General features: G+C 36.9%; 1 pseudogene; it reads left to right on the forward strand.

The window, feature by feature from the left end:
* The first annotated feature begins 637 nt into the window (after nt 1–637).
* LOC128628465 (uncharacterized) lies at nt 638–715 on the forward strand (annotated as a pseudogene).
* The last annotated feature ends 19,785 nt before the right edge of the window (nt 716–20,500 follow it).

Consider the following 20,500-nt stretch of genomic DNA (forward strand, 5'->3'; position numbering starts at 1 on the left):
CCAGTAAATCCAAGAACTGCTTGTTGGAGGTCTACTATCTTCTGCATAAGTGTAATGGTTTCATATAGATATATTACTAAAAATATGAAAGTGACATATTGCTTCACGAAAGATCCTAGACAAACTTAACTTCCTGGAAAGTGAATAGTAAGGCAAATTTATTTGTACTTCTCTTCCATTGCATTTAAAATATCGGATAAAATCCCAATACCTTGAAAACTGAACCTACAGCCTCAAATTTTTCATACTATCTAGAGCTCTAGAAATATCTTTCTGTGTTACTATGTGGCACTTAACTTTGTACACTACAAGCTGCTAAGGGACATTTTACTGTTTCAAAAGATTCAATGGATTTCTTGGCAAAATAGCTTAATTTTCCTTTCCTGGTGAAATTTATCTTTGGTTAACTATATTTTGACTATCTTAAATCTTAGCCACTGTACTTTCAGTGATATTTAATGTTCTTCCTGGGTGATGGAATAGTTCTGATGCCGTTTTGTGCATTGTTGAGCAAATGCCAAACTTTACCCAGGATTATAATGTAGTGGAAGGTGCAGTGATTACTATATATCTACTAACAAACTTTGTGCAACCATATGAAACAGAAGACACCACTCAAATAAAGAATGTTTATGCAAAGACTATACTTTCAGGGATCATTTCTATAGTTCGTTACTAGAGAAGTTTCTCTGAACGTGTAGAGCACCCCAAGAATGTTTATGCAAATAAAATAAATGTTATATTTTAAAATGAAGAAAATGAAGAGTTAGTTGATTGATAAACCTGTAACCAGACTCATAAAAAAAGAGAGGATCCAAGTAAAATCAGAAATGAAAGAGGAGAAATAACAACTGACACCAAAGAAACACAAAAGATTGTAAGATAATATTATAAACAAGTATATGCCAACACGCTGGACAATCTGGGTGAAATGAATAAATTCCTAGAAACATACAATCTTCCAAGTCTATATCAGGAGGAATCAGAGAATCTGTATAGACATATTACATTTGGTAAAACTGAAGCAGCAATAAAAAAAACTCCCAACAAACAAAAGCCAGAGTCCCCCTGGCTTCACAGGTGAATTTTACCAAAACTCTGAGAAGAACTAATACCTCTGCTTCTCAAACTATTTCAAAACAGTAGAGGCTCCCAAGGTCATTTTACAAGGCCAACATTATCCTAATTCTAAAAACCAGATGAAGACACTACAAAAAATGAAAACTATATGCCAATATCCCTGATGAACATAGATGCTAAAGTCCTCAACAAAATAATAGCAAACTAAATACAGTAATGAATCAAAAAGACCACATGCCATGATTAAGTGGAATTTATTCTGCGAATGCAAGATTGTTACAACATTCACAAATCAATAAATATGATTCACCACATAAACAAAACAAAGGATAAAAACACATCATCATATCAATAGATGTAGAAAAAGTACTTGATAAAATCCAGCACCCATTTATGTTCAAAACCCTTAGCAAAGTGGGAATAGAGGCAATATACCTAAATTAAATAAAGGCCATATACGACAAACCCACTGCCAGCATCATACTCAATAGGAAAAACTACAAACATTTTCCTTAGAATTGGGAACAAGACAGAGATGTCTGTTTTCACCTCTCTTATTCAACATACTACTGGAAGTGCTAGCCATAGCAATCAGATAAGAAGTAGGTATGCAAGGCATCCAAATTGGAAAGAAAGAAGTAAATCTGTCTTTATTTGCAGATGACATGATTCTGTACATAGAGAACCCCAAAGATTTCACCAAGAAACTACTAAAACTAATAAATGAATTAAGCAAAGTAGCAGGATACAAAATTAATATTCAGGAATCAGTTGTATTTCTATATGCCTATATCAAACTAATAGAAAGGGAAATTAAGAAAACAATACCATTCACAATTGCTTCAAAAATAATAAAATACCTAGGATTAAATCTAACCAAGAATGTAAAAAACCTGTACTCAGAAAATTACAAGACACTGAAGAAAGAAACTGAAGAAGACACAAATAAGTGAAAGCACACACTGTGTTCAAAGATAGGAACAATTAACATCATCAAAATTGTTACCCAAAGCAATCTGTAGATTAACCACAATTCCTATCAGGATTCCAATGACATATTTCATAGAACTAGTATAAATATTTCAAAATTTTGGAATATTTATATGGAACCACAAAAGGCTCTGCATAGCAACAGTGATCCTGAGAAATAACAACAGAGTTGGAGGAATCAAGCTATCTAATATCAGACTATACTGTAAGGTTATAATAATCAAAACAGCATGGTACTGGCACAAGAAAAGACCCATAGATCAATGGAACAGAATAGAGAGCCCAGAAAGAAACCCACACTTTCATAGTCAATTTATATTCAACAGTGGAAATAAGCACATACAGTAGGCTAAAGATAGTTAATTCAATAAATGGTTGCTGGGAAAATTAAACAGATATGTGCAGAAAAATGAAACTAGACTACCATCTTTCACCACACACAAGAATAATTTCTAAAGAATAAGTTCAAAATGGATTAAAGACTTAATGTTAGATCTGAAACCATAAAAGTAGTAGAAGAAAACATAGGTAGCAAACTTTCAGACATTGCAATGTAGCATTATTTTTCTGATATATCTCCCCAGGCAAGGGAAACAAAATTAAAATATAAATAAATGGTACTACATCAAACTAAAAAGTTTTGCACAGCAGAGAAAAACATCAACAACAACAACAAAAAGACAACCCACTGAATGGGAGAACTTATTCACCAATACATCTGATAAAAGGTTAATATGGCCCTGGCTGGTGTAGCTCAGTGGATTGAGTGCAGGCCTGTGAAGCAAAGGGTTGCAGGTTCAATTTCCAGTCAGGGCACATGCCTGGGTTGTGAGCCAGGTCCCCAGTGGGGGATGCATGAGAGGCAACCACACATTGATATTTCTCTACAACTCTTTCTCCTTCCCTTCCTCTCTCTCTAAAAAGAAATAAGTAAAATATTTTTTAAAAAGGTTAATATCTAAAATTTATAAAGAACTTAACAATGCTCAACATCAAAAGAAAACCAAATGACAAAACATGGGCAAAGGACTTGAACAGACACTTCTCTAAAGAGGATATACAGAGGGACCAGAGACATATGAAAAGATGCTCAACATCATTAATCATCAGAAAGACACAAGTTAAAGCCACAATGAGATATCATCTCACAAGTGTTACAATGGCTATTATCAATTAGTCAATAAACAGTAAGTCTTGGAATGGATTTGGAGAAATAGGAACCCTTCAGCACTGTTGGTGGAAACGCAGATCAGTGCAGCCACTGTGGAAAGCAGTATAGAGATACCTCAAAAAATCACAAAAGAATCTGCCCTTTGACCCAGTGATTCCACTTCTAGGAATATATCGAAAGGAACCTAAAACACTTTGAAATAACAAAAACACACCTATGTTCATTACAGCATTTTTTCTTGTTTTATAGTACTTCACTTTTGATACCATAGAATGCGTTTTGGACACTTGTAATGAAAAACATTACATGTTTTATCATCTGTAAAGGCAATATCGTTCATTACATAATGAGGCGAGTTTGTATTTAGGAATTGTAGTCTCTGCTAATAAGTGCTTCCAAATCTCACCTGGTATGAATTAAACTTAAGCCTGTTTAACACTGCACTATAGCTTTCTGAGAATGAAAAGCAGGCTGGAAATAATCAGTAAATTCTTCTAGATGTATTTTCCTCATAAAATTAAGCAACTTCCAGATTTAAGTATTTTTTTACTTTAAAGAATTTTTATTTTTTAGTTTCTTGTTGCTGTTCAAGTACAGTTGTCTCCATTTACCCCACCCCAACCGAACCACCCCCACCTCCCACCAGCAATCCTACCCCCCTTTGGCTTTGTCCATGGGTCCTGTATACATGTCCCTTCACTTAACCCTTCCCTTTTTCCTCCCAAACCCCCCCTCACACCCCCTCTCTGGTTACTGTATATTTACTCTTTATTTCAAAGTCTCTGGTTCTGTTTTTGCTCATTTGTTTGTTTTGTTGATTAGGTTCCACATATAGGTGAGATCATATGGTATTTGTTTTTCACTGCCTGGCTTATTTCGCTTAGCATAATGCTCTCCAGATCCATCCATATGTCACAAAGGGTAGGAGCTTCTTCTTTCTTTCTGCTGCATAGTATTCCATTCTGAAAATGTACCGTAGTTTTTTTTAATTAATGTAAATATGTTTCTATTTTCTTTTTTTATTTTAATTGTTGTTCAAGTACAGTTTTCTGCCTTTTAATCTCATCCCACCCAGCCCCCCAGCCCTCTCCACCTCCCTCCTGTTTCCACCACACACCTTGTTTTTGTCCATGTGTCCTTTATACTTGTTCCTGTAAACCCTTCCCCTTTTCCCCTGAAATTCCCTCTCCTCTCCCCTCTGGTACCATAGTTTTTCAATCCACTCATTTATTGAAAGGGACTTACTTGAGTTGCTTCCAATACTTGGCTATTGTAAACTGTACCACTATGAATATTGGGGTACATAGGTTCTTCTGAATTAGTATTTTAGGGTTCTTAGTGTATAATCCCAGCAGTGGAAATGCTGGGTCAAAAGAAAAGGTGCTGCACCGTCTATATTCCCACCAACAGTGTACTAGTATTGCCTTTTCTCCACAACCTCACCAGCATTTGTTATTTGTTGATTTGGTTGTAAAGGCCATTCTGACCGGTGTGAAGTAGTATCTCATTGCGGTTTTAATTTGCATCTCTCTGATGGCTAGTGATGATGAGCATTCTTTCATATGTGTCTGGGCCCTCTGTATCTTCTCTTTAGGGAAGTATCTACTCAGGTCCTTTGTCCATTTTTTAATTGGGTTGTTTGTCTTCCTAGAGTGGAGTCCTGAGTTCTTTATACATTTTGGAGATAAAACACTTGTCTGAAGTATCATGGGCAAATATATTTTCCCATACAGTTGGTTCCCTTTTCATTTTGCTGTGTTTTTTTTTCATACATGCAGAAGCTTTTTATTTGGACAAAGTCCCATCTATTTATCCTTTCCTTTACATCCCTTACTCTAGGGGACATATTAGTGAAAATATTGCTGCTTGGAATATCTGAGGCTTTTTGCCTATGTTCTCCTCTAGGATTTTTATTGTGTTATGATTTATATTTAAATTTATCCATCTTGAGTTTATTTTTGTACATGGTGTAACTTGGTGGTCGAGTTCCATTCTTTTGCATGTAGCTGTCCAGATCTCCCAACATCATTTGTTGAAGAGGCTATACTTACTCCATTTTATGCTTCTGCCCACTTTGTTGAATATTGTTTGACCACAGAGACTTGGGTTTATTTCCTGGCTCTCTGTTCTGATCCATTGATCTATGTGTCTGCTCTTATGCCAGTAGCAGATTGTTTTGATTATCATGGCCTTGTAATATAGGTTGATATAGGGTATTGTGATCCTTCCTATTTTTCTTCTTTCTCAAAATTGCTGCGGCTGTTCAGGGTTGTTTATGGTTGCATATAAATTTTTTAAATGTTTGTTCTATGTCTGTGAAACATGTCATTGGTATTTTAATAGGGATTGGATTGAATCTATAAATTGCTTTGGGTAGTATGGACATTTTGATAATGTTAATTCTTCCAATCCATGAACATGGCATGTGCTTCCATTTATTTGTGCCTCCCTTAATATTTTCTTCAGGATTCTGTAGTTTTCTGAATACCTTGGTTAGGTTTATTCCCAGCTACTTTATTTTTTTTATTGCCATATCAAATGGATTTTTCCCCTGATTTCTGTTTCTGATGTTTCTGTGTACAAAAATGCATTCAATTTCTGAATATTGACATTGTATCCTGCTGTTTTGCCAAATTCACTTATTAGGTCAAGTAGTTTTTTGGAGTCTATAGGGCTTTCTATGTGCACTATCATGTCATCTGCAAACAATGACAGGTTTGCTTCCTCCTTTCCAATTTGGATGCCTTTTATTTCTTTTTCTTGTCTGATCACTGTGGCTAGGACTTCTAATACTGTGTTGAATAGAAGCGGTGAAAGCAGGCATCTTTCTGTTGTTTCTGAACTTACTGGGAAAGCTTTTAGTTTTTGCCCATTGAGTATGATGTTGGCTATAGGTTTCCCATATATGGCCTCTATTATGTTTAGGTATGCTCCCTCTACTCCCATTTTGCTGAGCGCTTTTATCATAAATAAGTGCTTTCTTATGAAATGTTTTTCCACATATATAGATATAATCATGTGACTTTTGTCTTTTTTTTCATTTATGTAATGTATTACATTTACTGATTGTAAATATTGTACCCCCTTTGCATCTCTGGAATAAATCCCACTTGATCATGGTGTATGATCTTTTTAATGTATTGCTGGATGCGGTTTGCCGATATTTTGTTGAGGATGTTAGTATCTATATTCATCAGTGACATTGGTTTGTAATTTTCTTTCTTGTGTCTTTATCTCATTGGGAATTAGGATGATGCTGGCTTCATAAAAAGCATTTGGGGGTCTTCCTTCCTCTTGGATTTTTTGGAATACTCTGAGAAGAAGAGAGGTTAGCTTTTCCTTAAATGTTTTGTAAAATTCTCCTGTGAAACCATCCAGTCCAGGGCTTTTGTGTGATGGGAGTTTTTTGATTACTGCTTTGACTTCACCAGCTATTATCACTCTGTTCAGGCTTTCTGCTTCTTCATTCAGGTTGGAGGATTATATTTTTCTAGAAATTTATTCATTTCACCTAGGTTTTCAGATTTCTTGGCATATAGTTGTTAATAGTAATTTCTTACAATCCTTTGTATTTCTGTGGTATCAGTTATAATCTCTCCTCTTTCATTTCTGATTTTATTTGGGTCCTCTCTCTTTTTTTCTTGATGAGTCATCTTAAAGGCTCGTCAATTTTATCTTTTCCAAGAAAAGGCTCCTTGATTTATTGATTCTTAGAATTATTCTTTTATTGTCTATGTCACTTAATTCTTCTCTGCAGCAGTATATGTAATCACCAAGATATGGAATCAGCCCAAGTGGGTTAAACAACTATGGGGCATTTACACATGGGAATACTACTTGGCCATAAAAAAAGAAGAAAATGTTACCCATCATGACTATATGTATAAACCTGGAGATCATTATGCTAAGTGTAATAACCCAGTCAGAGAAAGACAGATGCCATATGATTTCACCCATTTGTAGAATCTAATGAACAAACGGAACTAACACACAATACAAAAACAGACTTATAGATAAAGAGCAGAATTACAGCTCTGAGGGGGGCATTTAAGGGGATGGGAGGGATTGAGCAAAAAAAAAGGAAAAGGACTCATGGACATGGACAAGACTGTGGTGTTTGAAGGGGGGTGACATAAAGGGACTAAAGGGTAATGGAATAAATACAAAAAATAATCTGTAAAAAATAAATAATAAAGATGCAGATATTCAAGGACTATTAAGTTAAGAAAGTATTCAAATTGTTGCAAGTGAATTTTTAGAAAGAATAAATGGTTATACATGTAAGAATTAGTAGCCACAGACTAACAGAAAAAAGTGACCAGTTATGTGGCACACAGTCTTAGGCTTCTGACTAATAGTAACCTGGCCAAAACCATCAGAGGTGTCCTGCTCTTCTCTCTGAACTCTCCTCCCATTCTGGCCTTAGGTCTGCCTCCACACTTTTTAGTTTCTCTAACTGTCCAATGTCCAACATCACTACTTTGTACCCAATCTTCTTCCTCCCTTCCTTTCTCCCTCCTTTGTACCAGCTCTGCTCCCTAAAAAGGAAACCAACTAAGGTGCTGGTATTCCTGTCCTGTGATATTCCAGGTGAGAGTAAAAGAATCTCATTAATCATTATTAGTTCCCTTTTGCAACCACTTTAAATTTTTATATTGGATATAACTGTTTTTCATTTCATAAATGTGGAAAATGTGAGAGTTTATGGAAAGTGTAAAGTGCTTTCAGAGAGCAGTTTGCTTTGGAATCTAGAGCCACAGAATTTTAAAGTTAAGAAAGACCTGAGTGGTCACCTGGGACAGCCTCCTCCCATAATGCTAGGCAGCACTAGTGACCTGGCCAAGGTTATATAACTAGTTTTTATTCCAGCAACAGAACCAAGATAGTCTGACTTCCCATTTGACCTTTTCAGCAAAAAAATTTAACAGGTACTTTTTGTGTGTCAGAAACTGAGAATACTAAAGGAACATAAAATCTAATGCTCTTTTTTACTCTGTTTCTTGTTTAGAGTCAAGTTGTAAATGTTTTTATGGTGAAGGCATCCTCAGCTGATAAAGAAATAGTGATGTTTTTAGAGTCACAGCAAGGGAGCTCACTGAGAAAAGCAATGTTTGTTCTTATTTTACAATCAAATGGAGTTAAGTTGTAATGTGTACTATTGGTGCCAGCAAAGATTTTATGAAATATTTAGTCATTTATCTAAAATATAATTCATACCCCCTATTTTAACAGGGAAATCAATAGAAATCAATAAGACTACCTGGCTCTATACTTTTCCCATAACATTTTCACCTTCTACCTTCTTCTGAATGGAAACAAAACACACTTTTCAAAAAGAGTAAGATTCCAAAATACCATGCTTCTCAATCACAGAGACTTTTTCACTATTTCCATCTGGTGAGGAGATAGACATGAGGGTACTCCATATCTTTCTCCTTTGACAACAACATTTTAATGCTGCTTGATAAAGGCAAGAAATGCAAAAATAGAACCAGCATTAATGAAGCACTGTCTGAATCCATGGTGGGCATGATACACTCCATATGGTTTTTGTTGGCAACTGTCAGAAGTCACATGATCTCCTGACCCAGAACCAAATGTTATCTCTAAGTGTGGAATATCTAACATAACCCTAACTCCAAGATACAGATTCTAGATGGAAACAAGTTTTTCTAGTACCACTGGTCAATGCTGACACTCAAGGATAATAATGTCTTAATGGCTATTTTCTTAGTGAACAAGAACCTGCAATATGTCTGTTTGTTTTGTTTTGTTGCTTTCATTTCTAAACATGCAGCTAGTTATAGGTTTTGACATTATTTTCTATGCAACATTATCATTGCTTCTTGCCTTGTAAAAAAACCAGACTGTTCCACATTAGCTGGTGTGTGGTAACCAAATTTCAACATGGAATATATGCCCCTTACATGAACTTGATAGTTCCCAGCCTATCAGAGATGCCCCAGAATGAAAACATAATGTTAGAGGGGTGAAAGCCATTCTCCAGTCATTTATCAGGCTTTGTGATGTTCAGGAGAGCCTAAAGAAAAATATGAATAATGTTTTTTAATATACCAAGGGCTGACTGCCATAGGCCATTTTACTCCATGCTTAAAATAAAAGCAAAATATGGGTAAGTGTTATATGCAATTCAAAATACATTTCAAGACAAGTTCTAACACTAAATTATGAACTCTTTAAATAATTAAAATATGCATAGAAGATATTACTTTTTAATAACCATAAATGTAGTCACTATGGGATAAAAACAGACTTCTTCTAAACTATGAATATTCTGCAAAATAATAAATAATCATGATGGAGAAAGTTACTGGCATGGAAGTAGGGTGAGAATATCAAGAACTAGGCTTATATTTATGTAGTGAAAATATCTCCTGTGATTGTTTTATTCACAAACATCTACTGAACACTGTATATCAGTCACTTTTACATGAAGAGACTAGGTTTAATATTTATTTAGCATCTACTATATACTGGGTACTCTACACATAGTGACTTCACTAAATCCTCCTGACAATTCTGTGAGGTAGACATTACATCGAATCACATGAAATTTCAGTTTTTGTGGGTCACAAAGGTCGAATATTAGAAAATTTAGAGTCTGACCTGAATTTTAATATTGTCATTTTATAGGTGGTTCAGGGAAATTAAAGAAATCAAACTTTATACAGCAAATATATGGTAGAGTTGGGATTTCAACCCAGACTCTTTTACTGTTTCTTCACACCTTACTTCATCTTATGAAAATATTATTAAGTAACTTTTCATCTTGTTATTAAATTGGAAGGATCTCACAGCCTTCCCTACTATAAATTTATTGCTCCCGCCCCCACTAGCCCAAACATCTGAATAGTTTCTGTGTCATATCTTCAGTTTAAGGACTTGATTCTATTAAAACCTTTCTTTCTGTGCATACTCACCGCCCTTCTTTCATTAGCCTCATTATGATCACAGTCATTGTATTTTCTCAACTGAAATGTGGAACATGTGTTCTGAGAGAAACATGGGTAGTTATGAGAAAAAGGTTGTAAAATAATTGTGATAGATATTTGGAAAAAATTATCATCATAAAGACAGTATCAGCACACAGTAGTACAGTTGTTTTTCTGTGGCTGCCACTCTTTACTTGTGGTTCTCTGAGGGTGGGTTCTATGTTTTACTGATATTTGTGGAATGCTAGAGAATAGAAACAAGACATTCTCCTTTCTCTTAAAAACTCTGTAGGAGTTTTGAGCATTCATAGAACAACTATTTATCAAGTACTTCATATGCACTAGGTATTTTGTTAGATTTGTGGGATTTTGCTAAGAAAAGGGAAAGATTTAATTAGTAAATTAGAATAGTACCGATCCATGTTCTTGAACTCTAGCATGTATCAAAATCATCTTGAGAGCTTGTTAAACCCTGATGTCTGGGCTTACCCAAGAGTTTTGGATTCAGTAAACATGAGGTGAGATCCAAGAATTTGCTTTTTAACAAATTCCAAGATTATGCTCATGCTGCTGATCTAGCAAACATTACTTTCTAAAACACTCATATGGACCATTGAAGATTGGGGAAGCAGAGTGAGCAATATCATAGATGATGGACTCAACATAAGCAGTCTGACCTGCCTGCAACATAAATATAGCTATTAAGCTACCCTGACTTGCTTCTTTAAAGGGACTCTACCTCAGTGCAAAGTGGGACTGATCTCTTAGCTCTGACTCACCTGCCACCCAGCTCATCAGCTGAACCTGAGACAACTACCAACATCCAATCAAGTTAGAATTCTTAAGTAAGGATCCAACAGAAGTCACTGCTTTACTCACAATATTTCTACAGATTGTCTCTTTAGAGTTACTTATTAAGGCCAAATGAATCCAGAATCCTCTCCACAAAAATAAATTTTCTTTAAGTTACTCAAGTGTCTCATTGTTCTATAAGACCTTTCAACAACTCTTAGAAAACAACTTTCTTTTACAACAATTTACTCTTATTTCCAAGGATCTATAGAAATTGAATTTTCTAATTCATTCTCAGCTGCTGCTCATCTTTAATCTACTATGTCACTCCCTGTGACTGGTGATCCCAAGTTGAAATGACAGAAGAAATTTGTTTCACAATTTCTCACCAACAATCACCTTCTCTGCATATCTAAACCTCATCTTGTATTATTGATTTTTAAAAAGTGAGAAGACTGAAGCTTAATCAATATTTTCTAGATTGATTCATGGACTTTGACCTACATGCTACATTTGAGCTCATAGATTATAAAGCACGTTCAATGAGATAGTGTTGCATTTTATATTCTTTGTTTTACCAAGTAAATAAATTGACTCATTAATAAAATGAATAGAGTGGCTACTGAGCAACTCTCATAATAAAGAATATATTATCTAATTCAGTGGGAAAAGACCATAAACCACCAAAAAAGAGGCTCTATCCTTTTGTATCTTTATATGTCTGTCTATCTACCTATATGCATATCATCTCCCTATTATTCACTCTATGAATAATACTCAATTCACAGAGCTCAGTTTTAAATTCAGCAGTGGTACCAGTAGGACCAAATTAAAAAGTTGTCATGTGTCAAAAAGGCAAATGGAATACCAAGAGCAAAAAAATAAAAATATAAAAGCAAAAAGAAAGATGAAAAAATTACCTTACTGTAGGAAACAAAGAATTGTCATAATACATTTTAATAGAAATAACAATAAAGCCATTAGAAACTCATTTTGACTTGTCTCCTTGCAAAGAGACATTAAAACATGGGAAAGAGCTTCAAAATTCCCTCTTCCTACAGTTGGAAGGATCTAATGCCTCAAATGAAACCAAGGGACAATGTACATTTCAGAGATAGGCCCTCAATGTTTAGAGCTGTTTATAGAACAGCAACCACAATGAAACACAAGAAAGAAAGGCTGCAATCTTCCCAGGATGCTCTGATTACTTTTATTTATTAAAGATTGTGCCTACTTTTCTGAAAGAAGTAATCACTGACAATGTGGAACACATAAAATAGAATAATTCAACATTTTTTAAAAAAAGAAGCATTCTAATTAGTAACTAGAGGTATTATTTCCAGAAAAGATAGAAAAAAAATGAAACATTTTTGGGCCAGCAAAAATGACTCACTAGGCAAGCCACATACCAGCATATCTACTAAGCATATAATTATTTGTCCCAAGATATTTTCTCTTAATTTATGCTATTTCTATGACCTACAATAAAGGAGTATAAGCATAAAAGTAAATATATGATTTATATTTGTGTACAATAAATTGTCAGTAATTTAGAATCAACTAAATTAGACTCCCATATACTAACAAGATTGAAAGTGAAGTTTCTACTATCTGTACAACATAATTTACTAAGCAAATCAATAGTACAAACCTGCTTATAGGACACTTTGGGGAGACTTCATTATATCAATTACTTGTTTGAAAATGGTACTCCCAATGGTAAAAGGGCCTTATTTAACTGTAAACTGTTAAGCAATAAACTTCCCCACAAATAATTAGTTCTTGTGCCTGTGTTTCTTTAAATTTCTTGACAGTTCAAGTGGTTTCTGAATCACAGATGAACCCTACACACTGTGCCTGTGGCTTCTTCCCTTAACATGTTCCAACCTCCGACCACAAAAGTGACAAGAATACCAGCTCCTGCTCCCGTGGGAATAAGGTAAAAAAAACCCTCTGAATCCAAAGGTAGAGGAAAAGAAGAAGTTGAGAGGCATAAGGATTCAGACCCCAAAGAAGCCTGCTCTTCGGGTACCCGTGGCCTACACTGACTACTATTTTTCACAAAGCTTCTCCAACAAAGTGTTGTGCTCATTTCCTAGGACTGCCATAAAAAATCACCACAGACTGGGTGGCTTTAAGTAGCACACATTTATTCTCTCACAGTTCTGGATGCAAGACCAAAATCAAGGCATTCCAGGACCACATTCTGCAGGAGAAGGCTCTAGAGAGAATCCTTGCCTCCTCCAGGTTTTGCAGGCTCTTGCCTCATGACAGCGTCACAACAGTCCCTGTCTCTGTCTTCACAAGGCCTTCCTGTCTGGGCATTAGCAGAGGTGCCCTCAGTTGACAAAGTAGTTCCAATATACCGTCATCCTATCTGATGGAAGGTGCTAACATTTCAATTTTATAGAAGACATAACTGAACTCAGAATGGCCCAAGGTTACCTAACTAAGGAGATCATAGTTTTAACCTCAGGTTTTCTAAGTTCAAATCCTTTGATATCAAACTACTCCTCTCTTTATATATATATATATACAGGCTAAAATATTTTTAAAGCATTCTCTAATTAAATATATTAGGTGACATTGATTAATAACATGAAAGAAATTTAAGGTATACAATTTTACAATATATCATCTCTTTATTGCATTGTGTTCACCGCCCAAATTCTAAGTCTTTTTCCAACACCATGTATCTGACACACTTTACCATCTTCATCCTCCCCCATTCCCTTTCCCCTCTGGTAACCATCATACTATCATCAGTGTCAATGAGTTTTATTTTGTTTGTTTGTTTGCTCATTTGTTGCTGTTGTAGACCGCTCTGCCAGATTTTAGGAATTGTATCTCTACCCCTTGTGGCTAAGGGTGAGAGATGACCTTTGGAATGCCAGCCGCAGGAGACAAAGCTTGTCTCTGGTAGCAAACGCTGCCTCAGTTATTCTCCCTGCCCCCAAAGCTTGGTCAGAAGTCAATGATGGGTAAGACCCCTCACGGCGGGGGGTAACCTAACCCATACTCGATCACTTAGGAGGCCTTCGTGGAATGACTAGAGGGGCTGCAACAAAGAGCAATGGACTCCCCCACCCCACCCCGCTTTGACAAAGCCCGAGTCCCCATGTCTCCTGGGAGGTGCTTCCTGGCTCTAATCCCCTTAAGCCTGAATACCTGTTGGGGAGGGGTGCAGTTCCTTGCCCTGCTAGAGCGTGTCCTGGGGGAAAATCTGGCATCACAAAGACTTCCTGATAAACCTGTGAAATCTGCTCTGCTAAGAGTGCTTTCATTCATATGATAAGCATCTGAGAGGAAATGAGTATGTCTCCCAAAGTTTCTGCAACTCTCTTCTTGACAGACACTGACTCAGACTCTGAAGCCCTCAGATAGATCTCTTTGAAATGTTATCTACTGTTTGATCCTTGCCGCCCTGTATTCCTGTGTATTACAACCCAATAAAAGGCTATGGATGAGGGCGCTCAGGGCCTTTGTCTCCCCTGAGAAACTGGCCACAGCTCACTCCTCCCCCCCAAAAAAGATCCAGCATCTCTCAGCCATATTTACTCATTCATGCATGTCCATGGCACCGGGGGAAATCGAGAGAGAAGTCACCCCCACAGTTGCTTCTGTTTTATCATTGAGAGCCCAGATATAAACCCATATATATGTATGGAAAACTAATTTTTCACAAAGGATTCAAAAATAAGCAATGGAGAAAGGAAAGCCTCTTTAATAAATGGTGTTGAGAAAATTGGGAAGCCATAAGCAACAATGAAACTAGACTCCTCTCTGACACCATACACAAAAATTACTCAAAAATGGATTAAAATCTTGAATATAGCATCCAAAACAATAAAATACATAGAAGAAAACATAGGTACTAAACTTACAAACTTTGTTGTCAGAAGGGTTTTTGTAAACACGAACCCAAAGGCAAGGGAAGTAAAAGCACAAATAATTGACTGGGACAAAACACAGCACAATAAATGACAAAACAAAAAGGCAACCAACTGAACAGAAGAAGCTATTTGTAAACAATATCTTTGATAAGAGCTTAATATTGAAAATATATGAAGAACTCCCACAACTCAACAACAACAACAAACAATATAATTAAAAAATGGGCAGAGGACTAAAAAACACTTGTTCCCAAGAAGACAGATAGCCAACAGATAAATGAGAAGATGCTCAGCTTCACTCACTATAAGAAAAATGTGACTGATTTCCAGTCACATGACATTGTGGTCAGAGAAGATGCTTGACATGATGCTTTCACTGTTCTTAAATTTATTGACACTTGTTTTGTAGCTCAACATGTGGTCTATTCTAGAAAATGTTTTATATGTACTTGCAAAGTATGTATATTCTGATGTTTTGGGGTGAAGTTGATACAGGGTGCAGCCAAGGGGGGCCCCCAAAAAAGATTTGGAATGGTGTCCAGAATTCAAAGTGTATAGGAATATTGGAGAGACATATAAGATGTCCTCACCCCCCCACCCCCCAGGGGGAAGAGACAAATAGAGCCAGGGCCATTGAGAGCTGTTTTGCATAGCAATAGTTTTCCAGCTAACCTCTGGAGTGATTATTTAACATATCTATAACCTTTAACTGGTTTCATAGATAATGTTAAATAGCTGTGGCCAAGTTTTGAGCCAGGGAGAAGGGAGTGGCTTGGACTCAGGATGGAACTAGGGGCTGTGCCCCTGAAGGGAGAGTGCCTGTGTGAGAGCTTGGAAAAGATGGGCTCCAGGACATGAGGCGATAACTGCCCAGGTGAAAGGGAAAATCACGCAGCTTTGCCAGAATGGAGATCCCTGCAGCCAGGTGAAGAAGAAAGCCACATGCTTTTGGTGGAGTGTGAACCCCTGCAGCTTTGGTAGAAGAGGCCCACATGGCTTTGGGATGCTGCCTTTGGCCGCGTGGCCTGGAAATCAGGAGAGACTTTGACTGGAACTGGGTACAAAGAACTCTTGCCAGTGGACCATGAGAGGGTGTCACATGACTTTGGATTAACTAGAGATCCTACCTGACACAGCTGACGGTGCCAGCGGCCTGCAACACAGATGTGTGCTCTTTTCCTGATTTACGGTACCTGGAGTTGGGACAGTGGGAGAAGGGAGCGCTGTGTGGGTGTAGGTGTATACCCTAAAGGACTTTGACATTTTAGTGGAGGCCTTAGGCCTGAATAGCATTAAATAAACATTTTGTTTCCTTTTCACAAATCTCTGGCATTGAGAGATGTCTTTCCAATTGGCGACGGACAGAAGAGCCCAGTAGATGCTAGTATTCTGTCCTTGGGAGGGACCCCTGGTGTGTAGCAGTTTTTGGCATCCCTGGGTGGGCCAAATATTGCCCTCCCCTCCCTCGGACCTCTTGTTCGTTAACAAAGTGTTCTGAAGATATCAATTAAATCCATTTGATCTAGTGTGTCACTTAAGGGTATTGTCTTCTTGTCTCCTTGCCTGGAAGATCTGTCTATTGAAGTCAGTGGGGTTTTGAAATCCTCTACTATGTATTTCTGTGATCTCTTCCTTTATGTCCATCACGTTTAGGTGCCCCATGTTGGGTGCATAAATGTTTCATAGGGTTATATCCTCTTGTTAGATTGTTCCGTTTATCACTATGTAGCACAGTGTCCTTCTTTATCTCTAACTATAGCCTTGGTTTTAAGTCAGTTTTGTTGGATATAAGTACTGCTACCCCTGCTTTTTTCCTTTCCATTTGAATGAAATATCTTTTTTCATCCCTCCACTTTTGGTGTGTGTGTATCTTTTGTTCTTTTGTTTTGAGATGGGTCTCTTGGAGATAGCATATATATAGGTCTTGTTTACTAATCCATTCAGCTACCATATATCTTTTGATTGGATCATTTAAGCCATTTACATTTAAGATGATTCTTGATATATTGCAATTTTATGTTAACACTATTTTCCTCTGTTTTTGTTTTGTTTTGTTTTGTTTCTTGCACAGCAAAAGAAACCATCAACAAAACAAAAAGACAATACACATAATGGAAGAACATATTTGCCAATACATCTTTATAAGTATCCAAACTTTATAAAGAACTTATGAAACTCAACACCAAACACCAAACAATCCAATTTTTAAAATGGGAAAAGGACCTAAATAGGCACTTCTCCAAAGATGACATATAGATGGCCAATAGACATATGAAAAAATCCTTACCGTCACTAACCATCAGAGAAGTGCAACTTAAAACCACAATAAGATATCACCTCATTCCTATCAGAATGGCTACCATCAATAAATCAGCAAACAACAAGTGTGGTTGAGGGTGGGGAGAAACTGGAACCTCTTGCACTGCTGGTGGGAGTGCACACTGGTGCAGCCACTGTGGAGAGCAGCATGGAGACACCTCAAAAAAATGAAAAATGGAGCTGCCTTATGACTCGGCAATAGTGCTTCCATGCATTTATCCAAAGAAACCTGAAACACTAATTCAAAAGATCATAAGCACCCTTATTTAGTTACAATTGCCAAGATATGGAAGCAGCCCAAGTGTCCGTCAGTAGATGAATGGATAAAACAACTACAGGGAATTTCCACAATGGAATACTACTAGCATTAAAAATAAAATTTTACCCTTTGTGACAGCATAGGTGGACTGGAGAATATTATGCTATGTGAAATAAGCCAGTCAGAGAAAGACAAATACCGTATGATTTTACTCATATGTGAAATTTAAAGAACAAACTGAACTAAAAAGCAAAATAGAATCAGACTCATAGATGGAGAGCAGGCTGCAGCTCCAGTGTGTGATGGTTAGGGGTAGAGGGATTGAGCAAAAAGGAAAAAGGACTCATGGACATAGAAAACAGTATGGTGATTACAGGGGTGAAGGGAGTATAATGGGAATAAATGGTAATGGAAAAATGTAATAAAAGTTTTCAAAAAAGAATACAATAGAGACAGCCCACTCAAAAAATTAAAAGTGCAAATCGAAACCATGATGAACTACCACCTTACGCCTACTAAAATGACCATACCACCAAGACACAAAATAATGCACTGGAGAGGATGTGAAGAAAATAGAACCCTCATACACTACTGGTGGGAATATAAATTGGTGCAGTCTCTATGGGAAACAGTGTGGAGTTTCTTCAAAAATAGTAAGATCAGAGCTGTCATACAATGCAGCAATCTCTCTTCTGGCTATCTAACCCAAAAATTTGAAAACGCTTTTTCATGAAGATATATGTACCTGTATGTCCATTAAAGCATTATTTAGAATAGCCAAGACAAGGAAATAACCTAAATGACCCCTGAGGAATGACTGGATAAAGATTTTATACATATGTACAATGGAATACTACTCAGTCACAAGAAAGGATGAAATTCTTCAACTAGGAACTGAATGAATGGATCTTGAGAGTGTCATGTTAAATAAAATCAGTCAGACAGAAAAGGCCAAGAACCATGTGATTTTACTCATATGTGGGATATAAAATATAAACCAACAAAAGCATTTTTCCATTGTAAATGAATTAGCACCAATTATAAGTGTGTGTAATATCAAAAATCTTTTTTTATTAAAAAATCAGTCTATGTATTACTAGGTTGGCTTTAGGACAGGCTTCCTCACCTACCCCTGAGAGCTGTGGTTCTCAACCTTGTTTGAACATCAGAATCTGGAAGCGGGATGCAGGCCTGTATATGTTTAACAAACTACCCAATGATTTTACCAGGTACAGCCAGAATCAAGAGCCCTGGGTTGTAGGATTTTAGACCTTATTCTTACTATCTGACATATTACTCACACAGGATGACCTTTCATTACTATGGTTTTCTAAAAGCAAAAGTAATAATCCCAACCACATCTCTTACACAAGAAGATAACAAAATATATTCTTTTTAACCAAAACTATTGTGAAAATAGGGGCACAAATACATGCTAAATGTTGGGTCTACCACTGGTCAGCAAAACCCCTGAAAACCCCTCGGACCATCCTCACAGCCACACATCTAGGCTCTAAGCACCAATTCTGTGATGAGGATTTCTAGCGCTCTGCTAATGTGAATGGTAGACAGATGTTTTCAACCCTGATACTAGCTACTTAATCACTTCTTTGACTTGTTGTTTTAGTAATTTCTGTAGGACTAGGAGTTTTTATTCAAAACAGCACCAGCCATTTACTTATTGGCAATACTGAATTTGATATAACTACTCCTTTCATCCACATTAAGCCAAAAGGGTTTGATACAGTGGGGTCTTGGCTTCCAGTGGCACAGAGAATCTGGGACTAAATGCTGCTGAGATATCCTCATGGGTGCCGTGCCTATGGGTACATGAAAGGCACCACGTAGAACAGAAATTATACAGAGCACCCACAAAGGAGTCTAAAGAAACCACACATCCCTTATCTTCTATTGTGCCACAGCCCCTTTGCACTTTGTGCTGATGATCTCTGTCATTTTGCAGTAGTAAAGGTGTCTTCAATAGGGCAAAGGGCAGCGTGGAGAGGGCTGAAGCATTCAGAGAGGAAGCACATGTGTATATGACAATGTGAGTGTTCACACATGTCAAGTTTACAATGTTATTTTTGTTTGGATCAACTGTAGTAATTAAAATGTGAGTTTGCTGTAGGAAACTCAAGAGGACAAGCAATTATACAATATTATCACCATTAATATCTAATCAGTATTTTGGAGGACAGTTTTAATAGCAGATATTTGGATGATTGTCCCATTGTATGCTCTTTACTATCTGATTTAGTCTTCCATCACTTGGTTTGGAAAAGGTGGCACATGGAGCCCTTTGGAGTTAAAATAAACTTCAGCATCAGGGTAGGTGCTGGTGTGGTGGGAGGGATGGAGAGATCATGTTAAACCTTAGCCAATGCATGCAGTTTTTCCATCAGATAGCTTTCATGTAATACAAGGTCCCAAAAAGTATTACCTCAACCAAGTCTGGGAGGGTGAGAAGGTCCAGGTTGTCTTGACAGAGGAAGAAAATTGACATAAAGTTTTCAAGGCTGAGAGCCAGGCTTAAGTTTCAGTTACTGTGAGAGCATGAGCTATTCAGAGAGTGACTTAGGAGGGAAGGGGGAAAAAAAGATAAGAAGAGAATCTGTCTAGGATTTTCAACCCCATCATCTCTCATTTTGACTGTTGTAGTTACTGTATTTTTGTTACTGTATTTTTCCATTTAGTCCCCTTCTATCCCCCACACTACCACAATCCCGACAACGTTACCCATGTCCATGAGTCCGTTTTGTTCAATCTCTCCCATCCCCTTCCTGACCCCCACATGGCTGTCATCCTGCCCTCTAACTATGAGTCTGTTTCTGTTTTGCTTGTTAGTTCAGTTTGTTCATTAGATTCCACATGTGAGTGAAATCATATGGTATTTGTCTTTCTCTGACTAGCTTATTTTACTCAGCATAATGTTCTCCAAGTCCATCCATGCTGTGGCAAACGATAATTTTTTTAAATTTTAACAGCCAAGTAGTATTCTATTGTATAAATACCTCATAGTTGTTTTGTCCACTAATCTGTTTAT

This window comes from Artibeus jamaicensis, unplaced genomic scaffold (genome assembly GCF_021234435.1).
Source record: "Artibeus jamaicensis isolate MK-2021 breed Jamaican fruit bat unplaced genomic scaffold, CSHL_Jam_final contig_760, whole genome shotgun sequence".
In the NCBI taxonomy this organism is placed as follows: domain Eukaryota; kingdom Metazoa; phylum Chordata; class Mammalia; order Chiroptera; family Phyllostomidae; genus Artibeus; species Artibeus jamaicensis.